Here is a 13,831-nt window from a genome sequence, read left to right on the forward strand (position 1 = left end):
AAATTTGGATTATTTAACTTTTTTAAAGGAATATTGCTGCTTACTAAGGCTTTGCATAAATCACTAGAAAAATCACTTTCCTTTTTAGCTGCTTGAACAGGAATAGTTAATAAACTTTGAACAAATCCTTTTGTATTCTGCTTTTTCTTCACGGAGTGAGCATTAGTCTTTATATGTTGATCGATTTGGTACTTTTTTTTCACAGGAAATGTGTTTTTGACAAATCGCACAAAATACTATTTCCCCATCGGTCGTAAAGTCCTTCCCATAGTCCGAAATCCATGTCTTCATTAAATTTGATTTAGTCGACTTAATTTTTGGCATATTATAAAATTCAGCAGTCAAAAATCACGTTCGAAGCTTCACTAACTACGTATTCAACTGATGGATGTCGAAACTGTCTATCTATCGGATGGACTATCGAAATATGTTAGAATAGCAGCTCTCTCCAAAAATGTATTCACTTCACCCTTTAACTAATCAATCACAGGAAAGGGAGGTCATTTTCTACCTACCACAGAAGCCTTATTTTTCCCACACAGATTGACAATTATTTATTCCAGGAAAAGACATCCCTTCATAGAATATCTGGCCATCCCTTTCTGAGGTTTCTATGACGAATATCTGTTTTGGTGGGCCCTTTGTACCCCCTTCCCGACACACACCTCATTTCTACATCTTTTTCATGTGATTGCAATCACCCCCAGCAACATCAATCCAGCTGATCCTTTCAGATGGTAAAGAATGACAAAACAAAATTTAAAGCGTTCCTTATGCTAACATAAAAAGAATAGTGATATGGTTTTAGGAGGGAAAAGCCATAAAATGCTGAAAATATGCAGTTATAATAGCAAATATACCTTTTTATGCATTTATATGCACAAATGGCAAAAAGTGCTAAAATATGCAATTGCATATGCACGTATGCAATTGCATATTATCCGCTGTCTGATCATAACTTTTGAAGCAAACCTACTTATGTCTGAAAAATTGGTTTTGACCTTACATGAGTGGGATTGTTATGTTATGGAAATCTGTGTTTGCAAATAGCAAGTTAATATAAATCTGGCTTCATTTGTAAAAAATAAAAATAAATTATTTGGGAACAGTGAACTAGTGAAATACTTAAAGAATGTGTGCATGTTAATGCAATTGAAGGGAACATATTTTACTCTATGAATTCTCATAGTACTTCAGTGTTATGTACTTCATTGTTGTCTTTAATCCTTTTCTGAATTTCATCAAGTTGTTGACATTTAAAAAGTTGATAACAGTCAAAAGATCTGATGTTATGTTCTTTCTTGTAAGTTCAATTTAGTTTTCTAAACCATCATAAATATAGGTGAAAATTAAGTTCTCTAGCAAAGTTCATGACACCCGGTGGCTGAGTGGTAGCGCTTTGCGCTCCCGCGCCACAGGTCCTGGGTTCGATCCTCAGTCCGGGCAACTCAGTTGACTCAGCCTTACATCCCTTCAGTGGGTCGATAAATGAGTACCAAGCATGCTTGGGAACTAAAAACTGGGGGTTCCGTGTTTGGCTGACAACCTGACCGGAACATCTGCTCCTGCACCCCAGAGCCCAAAGTCAAGAAAGCTGAGGTAGTCCTTGGCCCTCTATGGGCTGTCGCTCTACTGAGATTAGCAAAGTTTATTGCCTGAAATGGTGACTGCATTTCAAACATTGCTAGTAGTCACTCTATTCGGAAGAAACAAATGACTAGTTAACTACAAAAAAAAAATTTTTAGTTTTTCTGACCACTGATTTTGTTTTATTTATACAGTGGTGGCCAAAAGTGTGGACACTTTTTGAAAGTTTCATGTTTTTTAACTTTTTGTGCTTGTAGAATATATTAATTTTCACTTAAATACAAACGTTTATATATCAAATTGAAGGTAATTTAATGTAGAATTTAATAATAAATACAGTATTGCAATACCTGTATTACAAAAAAGGTTATGCAACAAATAGTCAGATCTATCTTAGATTTGCATTTTTTTTAAAGTGATACTTACACAATCAATACTTAGTAGGATAACCCTCATTTTTTAAGACAGCTTCACAGCGTTTTTTCATCGAGTGAACGAGTGTTTGGAGTTCATCTTTCGTAATCACATGGTGCCAAGAATCAATTATAGATTCAATAAGTTGTCTTTTATTGGATGGGCGTTTTTTTCGTACAAGAATTTTCAAACGTCGCCACAAATTTTCAATTTTATTGAGATCAGAGCTGTTTCCGGGCCATGATAATATATCTATGCCTTTATTTTGAAAGCATGCTTTGCATACTTTTGCTGTGTGGCATGGAGCTGAATCCTGCTGAAAAATAAATGGTGCGTTGTTGGGGAAGAGATCCCTGTTTGAAGGTATCAATTTTGGTTTCAGGGCAGTTTCGATGTATTTTTTGGCATTCAGGATGCCATCAATCACTTGAATTTGGCCCACACCATCTGCAGACATACATGCCCAAATCATGACATTTGTTGGATTTTTTGTAGTTGCTTCAATGCAATCATGATGAAGCGCTTAACCTACTCTACGTCACACGTATTTTCTACCATCACTTCCAGAGAGCGATATTTTACTCTCATTACTCCAGATTACTTGCTTCCATTGATTTTCTGACCATTTAATGTGTTCTTTTGCCGACTTAACTCGTTTTTTGCGTTGCTTTTGACTTAAATATGGTTTTTTCCTTGGAATTCTAGCTTGTAGTCCAAATCCTGATATCCTTCTTTTTATTGTTCTTGAACTTACTGCTATACCAGCTACATTCATTTCACATCTAATGGCATCTGATGACATTTTTCTATCTGGAAGGCATAGCCATTTAATTTTTTTATCGGTAGTAGCACTTGTGTGCATTTTTTTCGGCCTGTTATGGCAGCCTGAATGCCAAGAAATACATCGAAACTGTCCTGAAACCAAAATTGATACCTTCCATCAGGGATCTCTTCCCCTACAACGCACCATTTATTTTTCAGCAGGATTCAGCTCCATGCCACACAGCAAAAGTATGCAAAGCATGCTTTCAAAATAAAGGCATAGATATATTACCATGGCCGGGAAACAGTCCTGATCTCAATCCAATTGAAAATTTGTGTAGACGTTCGAAAATTTTTGTACGAAAAAAACGTCCATCCAATAAAAGACAACTTATTGAAGCTATTATTGATTCTTGGCACCATGTGATTACGAAAGATGAACTCCAAACACTCGTTCACTCGATAAAAAGACGATGTGAAGCTGTCTTAAAAAATAAGGGTTATCCTACTAAGTATTGATTGTGTAAGTATCACTTTAAAAAAATGCAAATCTAAAATAGATCTGACTATTTGTTGCATAACTTTTTTTGTAATACAGATATTGCAATACTGTATTTATTATTGAATTCTACATTAAATTACCTTCAATTTGATATATAAACGTTTGCATTTAAGTGAAAATTAATATATTCTACAAGCACACAAAGTTGAAAAACATGAAACTTTCAAAAAGTGTCCACACTTTTGGCCACCACTGTATATGTTTACAGTTTACAGAATTACAATTATTTTTCACTTGTATTTAATATGTACTTAGATCATTAAGAATAAATTTGTGTAAAATTTGGAGTATTTTACTTTCTTATGAAAATTTAACACTTTAAAGGAAAAGTAAGCTATTATAATACTATCAATCCTGAAAAGATATTATGTCCTTTATTTTAGTTACATGAAAAAGAAAGTTCTATTTATATTAAATTAGTACAATATTAAATTGACTATTTCAAATAGCTTAGACGATAATATAAAAGTTTTATAAAATATTTACAAGTTTGTAATTTTCTAATATAATATTTATTATTGCTGTAGATCATTCAACTTTAGATCATTCAAGTTAGTAATAGTTACATTTTTCATTATTGTTCCATGATTATTTCGAATGTTTATTAGGCTTCTTTCTTGTTTCTTGTTTTAAACTTAAGCACATTATTATAAATTCATTGAAAAACTTATTAAAAAAAACATGTTAAGAAGTTAGTGTTCACTAACTTTAAATAAAATAAAAACTGATTATAAAGTTTAAATGTTAATTTTCAGCTGACTTATCATTATTTTATCTCCTATATACTTTTAAATGACCAATTTAAATTTATTAAAAAATTTTAAACTCCCTTTTATGGCATTTTAAGCATTAAAACTGCTAAGTATTTTTTTTTTTAATCATTTTAAAAGCTTTTAGAGAAATTAGAATGATTTTACTTTAAAAAAAATATTTAATTGAAATTAAAAAAGTATTTTCTGAATCTTAAAAACTTCTTTTTAAAAAAGGAAATGATGATTTTCTCAAGTTTATTTCCCCAGTCACTTTGGTTTTAGATTCTTGGATTAGGCTTCTTTGTATCTTGTTTCAAACTTAAGCACATTATTATAAATTCTTTGAAAACTTTATGAAAAAAAAACATGTTAAGAAGTTAGTTAAATAAAATAAAATAAATGTTAATTTTCAGCTGACTTACCATTATTTTATCTCCTATATACTTTATCTCCTATTACATTATCTCCTATTCATTCATTATCTCCTATTCATTATCTCCATTCATACATTATCTCCTATTTTATCTCCTATTACCATGCACTTAACTTTAAAAAGACCAATTTAAATTTATTAAAAAATTTTAAACTCCCTTTTATGGCATTTTAAGCATTAAAACTGCTAAGTATTTTTTTTTTAATCATTTTAAAAGCTTTTAGAGAAATTAGAATGATTTTACTTTAAAAAAAATATTTAATTGAAATTAAAAAAGTATTTTCTGAATCTTAAAAACTTCTTTTTAAAAAAGGAAATGATGATTTTCTCAAGTTTATTTCCCCAGTCACTTTGGTTTTAGATTCTTGGATTAGGCTTCTTTGTATCTTGTTTCAAACTTAAGCACATTATTATAAATTCTTTGAAAACTTTATGGAAAAAAAACATGTTAAGAAGTTAGTTAAATAAAATAAAATAAATGTTAATTTTCAGCTGACTTACCATTATTTTATCTCCTATATACTTTTAAAAGACCAATTTAAATTTATTAAAAAATTTTAAACTCCCTTTTATGGCATTTTAAGCATTAAAACTGCTAAGTATTTTTTTTTTAATCATTTTAAAAGCTTTTAGAGAAATTAGAATGATTTTACTTTAAAAAAAATATTTAATTGAAATTAAAAAAGTATTTTCTGAATCTTAAAAACATCTTTTTAAAAAAGGAAATGATGATTTTCTCAAGTTTATTTCCCCAGTCACTTTGGTTTTAGATTCTTGGATTAGGCTTCTTTGTATCTTGTTTCAAACTTAAGCACATTATTATAAATTCTTTGAAAACTTTATGAAAAAAAAACATGTTAAGAAGTTAGTTAAATAAAATAAAATAAATGTTAATTTTCAGCTGACTTACCATTATTTTATCTCCTATATACTTTTAAAAGACCAATTTAAATTTATTAAAAAATTTTAAACTCCCTTTTATGGCATTTTAAGCATTAAAACTGCTAAGTATTTTTTTTATCATTTTAAAAGCTTTTAGAAAAATTAGAATGATTTTACATTAAAAAAATATATATATTTAATTGAAATTAAAAAAGTATTTTCTGAATCTAAAAACTTTTTTTAAAAAAAGAAAATAATGATCTTCTTAAGTTTATTTCCCTATTCACTTTGGTTTTAGATTAATAAATATTTCTTGAAAGTAAGGAGAAAAGTTAATTCAGCTGGTATTAATTTGACACCTTAGGGCAAATAAAAACAAAGCTTCAGCAAATATGCTAAAAAAAAAAAAAAAAAAAAAAAAAAACATAAGCTGAGTGGGCTAATATTTTTATCTTGAAAGGATTTAAAGATTAGATCGGAAATGCCTAAAGGCATTGGTAGAAAATTGATGGTACTTTTTATATTAAAGTCCTTGTGTCTTTATTATGTAATTAAAATATCGGTTATAAGGAGCTTAATTTTTATACCATGCACATTTGGAACAAAAATGTTAAATAAAAAATATTTCTTGCATTGTCATATGTATGTATTATGATGCTTATGGATATTTTAATAGATAAATCTTTATTTGTGCTTCCTGAAATGAAAAAGCTTCTTTGTTTTATTTTAAAACATTTATTGTATGTTTCTTAAATGTTTCTATCTCTTTTTATTTTCATTAATATTATTTAAGCATTGTTATTCTACATTTAAAAAAAGTGTTGCTTTATTTAACATTAAATTCAATTTAAAGATGTTATTTATCAAGCATATATCTCTTTTAACAAACTTTTATTTCGACTTAGGAATGTCTCTGTTTTGCAGTAAAAAAAATATATCCCTCCTATCTTTTATCGGCCTTTGCAAAGCTTGTTCTCTAAATGTTTTGAGATTTACAAGTTAATTTTTAGCAGCTGATTTACATGTTTGAGGGAATTTTGAGTTAAGATTTTTTTTTTTTAATTTGACTTTATCTACCTGATATTTTTACTTTATTTTCCTGTTAACATATGTGATTAGTTTGATAAAATTTAAGAAGAAAAAAAGAAATCAAATTCGAGAGCTAAACACAGCATTTATGAAGGGTTCAAATGTTGTTTTTCCACACATTCTGTTTAATGATGCTTTCTTAAGTTTGTTAAATAAAAAACAAACCATATACAATAAAATAAATTTTTGTCATTTCAGCATGAATATTATAATGCTCGAATGGAAGAGAAAGAGGTTGAAGTAGAAAATAATGAAATTGATTCTAATGATGTAGTAACTAAAAGAAAGCCCAAAAAGAGTATTAGAGATCTAGATATGAAACCGCACAGAAGTTTTGCTAATTCTCCTGTAAATTTTAAACATAGCTCTGTTCATGTACCTACAAATGTTTATGATAAAGGTAATATAAACATTCCGCATTTTTTAACTGAAGTTTTTTAAATAAATGTTGTTGTTTTTCCTACACATAATATTGTAGTCATCTCTACTTCATTTTACATGTAACTAATTATAAATAAAAAAACATGTAACTTATATTAAAGAAGTAAAAATCATTAATAATAATTTTTATTTCTTAGATATAAACAGATTTTACTGCCTGTCCACCATTGGAAGACTATTTATTTTCAAACAACTTTTGTGACTGGAATGTCATTTTGCTAAACTATCCTCATTGGCACAAAGCTTTCTTCCAGCTTATTATCATTTCTTTTATCTTCCTTTGGTTTTAGTTTTTACTAAGGATGTAATTAACGGATATGGGAGAATTTCGATCCTTTTGCGTAATATTCGGTTGGCATTGCCAAATATTCGGCAAAGTATTATCTAGAAATTTATTTTTCAATAAATGGTTTGTTTCTTTTTGGAAGAGGAAGGTTAATTTGAATAGATTTAATAAAGAATTATCTGAAATCGAATTTTTTACTAAACATTATTTAAAGATATTTTTACACATATTTGTAAGTTCAAATTAAGTTAATTAGTTAGTAAATGTTCTGAAAGACATATGGAAAAACGAAATGTGAAGAATCGCAACTAGATTACTTTATACTGAACCATGAGCTTTGTAATGCAGATTTTTTTTTTATTTATTTATTTGTTTACATTCAGGGAAATCAGTTTTGCTGTGTTTTAAAAATTTTGTGTCTTAAAAATTGAAAACTTTTTCTTAATTTTTCATTTTTGTCTTTTTTTTCTGTATTAACTATAGCAGAGCATTTTAACAGTGCATTTCCAATAGACTTAATTCTTTTATTGTCACTTTTTTCCTGTACAATAAGACAGATAACCAATGACATGGAAAACTATTATTCTCAACGTTAAAGTTATATTTCAGAATTAAGAAGAAAAAACATTTCTGCTTCTCTTTTGCTAACTTTCATTTTTATCGTCGTTTTTATTATTACAGCATTTTTTAAAGAGCATCTCTAATGAACGTTATTCTTTTATGGTCACTTTTTTGTAAAAAAGTTGAATCGAGATTTTTAGTATTAAATCTTTCATTCAAAAATTAGAAAAATTTTTGTTTTGACTTCTATCTAGCTTTTTCAAAAATATTTTTGTTTTTATTATGGCACGACAATTAAGAGTATTTCTATTAGTCTTTTAAACTTCATTTTTTCTTGAAAATAAGGTAATTGGAAAACTGAGATGCTTAGCTTTAAAATTTTCTTTCAAAAAGTCATCGATTTTTCTTTGAGAAATCATCGAATTTTATTTTTTCGGTTTCGCTTTTTTCTATAACCTTTTTTTATATGGGCGTTTTTATGATACTGGTGCTTTTTTAAAAACGTTTCTGATACAGTTTTTTTCTCTTTCAATGTGTTACAGATAATTTTTTCTGGAAAATATTATTTTTAGCATTAAAATTTTGTTTTAAAAATGAAGACAATATTTTTTTTCTATTTTTTTTTCAACTTTGCAATTTTAGTTTTTTTAATAGCTGTTAGATAGTTTTTTTTATCTTAAATGTTTTTAATTATTTTAATATCTAATTATCTTTATTATCTTAAGCATTTTTATTGAAGTTTTTTTTCCTTTACCCCATACTAATAATACGGCTAAATATTTTATTTTATAACCGTCGTTGAACAGCCGACCCAATTTAATGGGTTTACGACTACTAATGTTCAACTCTGTAGCCTTGTAATTTTGAACCAATCCAGAAGACAAGGAAACTCCTGGATCAGTACCCCCAGAGGTATTGATTTGTTATGGGAACATGGAGGACTTTGAGACTCGACAGATTTAACGTGCATCAGTCACCATTTACTACACGGGTACAAACTTATTTATGTATAAAAACTATCATTTATTAATAATTTTAAAAAAAGGTTACTATTTGGGCGTCGAATATTCGGTATTTGGCCAATATTTTTGCTCGAGCATTTAGTATTCTGCCAAATCACTATTCATTACATCCTTAGTTTTTACATAATCACTACTTTAATTAAATGACTTTAATTAAACGTCTTTTGACTTTCAATTAGCTTATTCTTGTTATAGTAAAGACTGTTGTCATATTGTATTTATTTACCAATTGAACTTACTCAAAAAATTTTGCTACCAATTGTAATGGTATGTTACTGGTACTTTTGAATTTAAAATCATTTAAACTAAGCTACCTGTGCTCTACTATAATTTAACTTTCAATAATCTTCAAATGGTGGTAGAGAGATTACTTTTGTCGTAATTCGTTAATAATTAAACTTACTTGAAAACTTCTACCACCAAGTGGTACTTTATTGGTATTTATAAATTAAAAAATAAAAAACTTTTAAACTTCCTTTAAAATTATTTATTCATACCATGATTTAACTTTCATCTGTCTTCTTGGGTACAACGGGCTGTATATTTCTGCCTTATTTTCTTTATACCCTAATTAAATTTTCACAAAATCTTTTTCTACTAATTTACTACCTAAGGAATAAAAAATTATAACCAAGTTTTTATCAAAACCTGATTAACTTAAGAAACATTTTTGTCCTATGACTCTATAATAAATAGTAAATGTAAAAAAATACTTTATTATTTCTTTTGTTATAATCTGCAAATTTCCACTTTCACTTAGTTATCTTCAAATGGTTGGACTTGAATAGCCATAAATATTAAAATGTTACTTCTTGATTAGTTTGTAATTTTTATTTTATTAAACAAAATTATCTCTTTTTTTTAAGCTGTGTCTTTTTCAATTTATTTGATTTTTGAAGAATGTTTTAACTATTTTTAAAGCTTCTCAAAAGCTCCTTCTTTTGGAATTTTTTATTTATCTATTTTATTCATAGTAGTTAGAACTATTTTTTTTTTTTAATGGATATTTTTTTTACATTGCTATTTTCATATTTAGATCCCAAGGTTCTCAACTCCATAAATGGTCAGAATATCTCACTCCTGCATTTCGAAATAATCTTGCCGTTGATCCATTCCTTAATTTGCAATATTTTGGGAGTAATACTGGTTTTTTATGCACATTTCCTGGTAAGGAAAAATTTATGGTCATTTTTTTTAATAAATAAGACTTATTCTTGTTGGGGGGGGAAATATGTAATGTTAACTTTTAGCCAGTTAGGTTTCTGAAAATATGATTTAAAACCTAGCAATAAACTTAGACTTTAAAATAACTATTGTGTGTAAAGCAAAACAATTCCCTTCTCTTATTGGTATTAATTTTTTTTTCATATGTGTGTGTATATGTGATTAAAAAGTAAATTTCCCCTAAAATTGTCCCTAAATATTTTACTACTATCATATTATATTGATTTTGCATTAAAAAATAGCTGCAATTAGCTATTGTTGATTAAATAAATGCTGAAACTGCAACTGTCATCAATTCAGAAGACCATGACAAATTATTTTGTTGGATACTTTTTTTTAAGTGCAGAAGCATTTAACTATAGTTATAATTGATGTATTCCTAGTTTAAAAATGGAAATAGTAAACTTGTAAAATTGACCATATTAGTCTCTGATAACTTATATCTAATAATGTCACTTCATGTTTTTTAAATTATCTAATTTTTTTGTGTTTCTTTTATACAAATTATTTTAAATTAATTATACTCAAATGTAATTAATAAGTGCTTTATATTAGTTAACTAGCTTTTGAGTAATACTGTTTTAATTTATCTTTATTTCAGATCCAATCTCTGCAATATAAAAAATTTTAAAAAATCATAAATTTTTCCATTTTGTTAGGCAATTAATTATTGTTACTATTTTTAAGCTATCTTCAGTTTCAAAATTTTTTCTTCATTTTTACAGCCACTACTTGGGTGAAAGAAGGCAGGGAAAAGCCAGACATTTATGATTGCCGAACTCGCTCTTGGTGAGCTTTAAAATTTTGATGAGAAATCTAAATATGTATTTTTACAGGGTTCCCAGAGGTCTTAATTTTAATAAGTGGTGACAAAAATTAAATAATGTCACTTAATAATGGTGTTACTTTATTTAATTATTCTCATAGCATCATTATAAGTTATTTTACATTTCCCATGTTTCAACCTTTAGTATTATGCTTCATGGATGGGACATAGTCATCATTCCTTCCATGAAGCATATTAGTATAGCACTATATATGAATATTAATATAGGGCAATACCATCCTTTATATCTTTGCAGTCTTCAGATGTATAAAACTTTAACCTAGTTTAATAAAATCAAGCAGTTCTACTAATATTTACTAACCTTTAGAAATGTAATTTTTTTTAAAAAAAAGAATTAAAACATGGCTTTTACAGTTTTTACATATCGTAACGTCTGGTTTTTGTTTTTGTTTTTTTTAAACTTATGAAAGATACTATAGATTGTAGTAAATATAAATGATACTAAGAATTGATTTAACAAAAATTAGTCAAACTGCTTTTTTTCTAAACTGAGCTGTATGGTTTTAAAATCCTCAAATCTGATATTTGTATATCGTGAAATTACCCTATTGCAACTAACTATAAGAGAAATGCATTAGTTCGTGAAAAAAATGAAAAGGTTTACAAAACTGTAGATTGTAATAAGGTATTCGTCGACCACAATTTTCTATTTTTTTCATGAAACTGATATATATATATGTATAATTGGAAGAAACCTAATATTTCAAGTATAACTATTTAGATTGCAGATCAAAATGTGTAAAATTTAGGAAGTTTTCCTCAAATGCATTAGCAATCCCTCATATGCAACACACATGCAAATGTATCTTACAGGGAGTGCCAACTTAAATTTTTCAGTTTTAGTTTGCAACCGACTTAATATCAGTTTAATTCACATTTAACGTATGTTATCTGTCTTTGTTTTAAAGATTAAGTTTCTTTACCTTCATGCAGATATCTATTGCTTTTCGCTATTTAAAAGTTCTTTAAATAAGTAAGATAGTGTTAATTAAACATATTTTGTGCATTTATATAAATGTGTGTATATATATAAATTTTGTTTGTGAATCAGCCTCTCACACTGCCTTTTTTTATGCTATTGTATTGATATATTTTGTTTTTGTTATATTAATGTAATATTAGAAAGCACTAGGTTTGCAGCTATAATTGTTTGAGCTTATTGCTAGATTATATCTTTTTATTGTTAAATTTAAATTTACTTTTTTAATTTTCAATAATTTTTACTTTTTTTAATTTACAATAGTTTTTTCTTTTTTTCCTTAAAATTCTCCCTTTTTTTGTTTGTTTCCTTGTTCTCTTTGTGTTTTTAACCTACATTATGGGTTCTATGTACTTGCAGCTTATGCACAGTTAATAAAATCTTAATTTTTCTTTCAAACTTTCTCTTTTCTTTTATTTGTCTCTTATGTATATATATATATATTCAAGTTGACTGTATCCTCTGTTTTCTGATATATTTACTTTGTATTTTCAGGTATGTAAAAGCTGCAGTCTCAGCAAAAGACATAGTTATACTTGTTGATAGTAGTGGATCTATGACAGGAATAAGAAAAGAAATAGCAAGGAATGTTGTGGCTGATATTCTTTTAACATTAACAGAAGATGGTTTTGTCACTATTCTTGGTGTAAGACAACTTTGTATATTAATTAGAATTATTAAAAAGTTTATTTCTAGATTTCATTTAATCTTTGTTAATAACTTTTAATCCAAAAATGTACTAATGATAAGTAATGGATCATCTAGAATAATTACTGCGACTAAAAATATATAAAGATTCCAAAAATGCTTTATAAGTTTTTGCTCATTTGTCTAAATTTATTTTTATCATTTTCTGCGATATTTGAAGCATTTATTCTATTATCATAAATGTCTATTATGCTTTAAAAAATAAGTGCTTGTTACTTATATTGTCAATTTTAAACTTGTCTACTATTTTCTGTTATTGCTATCGGTTCATAAATTTATCTTTATTGTTTAAATTATTTTCATTATGCAAACTAGAAAATTAAGAAAAATAAGAATTGTTCCTAAAGTTTTGATTATAATGAATGATAACTATGTTCATCCCTTGTTTTCGGACGAAGTCACTCCTGTTGTTCCTTGCTTTGAAAATGCTTTGGTCCAAGCAAATGAAGAAAATATACGAGTATGAGAGTTAAATTATTTACATGAAATTTATTTGTATATTTCAATTATAAATCTGTCTATTTTTTTTAATGAATAATGTTTCGAAACTGTTTGTATGTTTTTTAACTGTTCACATTTTATGTATTTATCATTTCATTAGTCAATTTTTTAGCACGTCAAAAAAAAGTTTTTTGCTTTAGCAGAAGTTCTTATAAATTTCTGTTTCATGAAAGATATTTGGATCTATCTTTCATTAAAATTCAATGTATAATGTAATTTTTATTCCACAGCTTATTCATTTATCTGATTTAACTTATTTCAAATCTTTATACACAATTAAATAAATAAAATGCGGTGTTTGATATATGAATTTAAAATCAAAATTTCAAACCAAATATTCAGAGAGCATTTCTAACTAAAACACCACTATATTCTCTACTTTTTTTCTCTATTTAACATATTTTCTATTGTACAATTCAATCAGTTGTATAATTTAGCATATTGTTACCTTATATTTATAAATTATCCTATTTTAACTAAAACTATCCTGTCTATGAAGATAGTCTTAGCTGTCTGTGTAAGATAAGATAGTAGTAATTTGCTGTTAATTAATTGGATGGCTGGGACTTCTCAACTAAACTACAATTCACATCTCAATCTTAGTTGAATATTTTTTGGGATTGTGATTGCTTTGAAATTCTTGATCATTTGAGTGCTCAACTGTTCAATTTCTTCATTTAAAAATGTTATGAAGAAGAATTTTTTTTAATTAAATTCATAACAATAAGCCATGTGTCACTTTTTTGAAGAACAAAAATTTAGTCTTAAATTTTTCTTTCAA

General features: G+C 27.1%; 1 pseudogene across 1 annotated transcript in view; it reads left to right on the plus strand.

The window, feature by feature from the left end:
- Window positions 1-13,831, plus strand: part of LOC147816035 (voltage-dependent calcium channel subunit alpha-2/delta-3-like) — a 59,036-nt pseudogene that overhangs the window by 18,559 nt on the left and 26,646 nt on the right. The window contains exons 3-7 of the transcript XR_015431215.1: window positions 6,680-6,881; window positions 9,828-9,958; window positions 10,741-10,804; window positions 12,337-12,486; window positions 12,934-13,009. The product of XR_015431215.1 is annotated as a voltage-dependent calcium channel subunit alpha-2/delta-3-like (transcript). The remainder of the gene's footprint in view (window positions 1-6,679; window positions 6,882-9,827; window positions 9,959-10,740; window positions 10,805-12,336; window positions 12,487-12,933; window positions 13,010-13,831) is intronic.

The sequence above is a fragment of the Parasteatoda tepidariorum genome, chromosome 2 (genome assembly GCF_982258835.1).
Source record: "Parasteatoda tepidariorum strain Cologne lab strain chromosome 2, Ptep-v5.0, whole genome shotgun sequence".
NCBI lineage: Eukaryota > Metazoa > Arthropoda > Arachnida > Araneae > Theridiidae > Parasteatoda > Parasteatoda tepidariorum.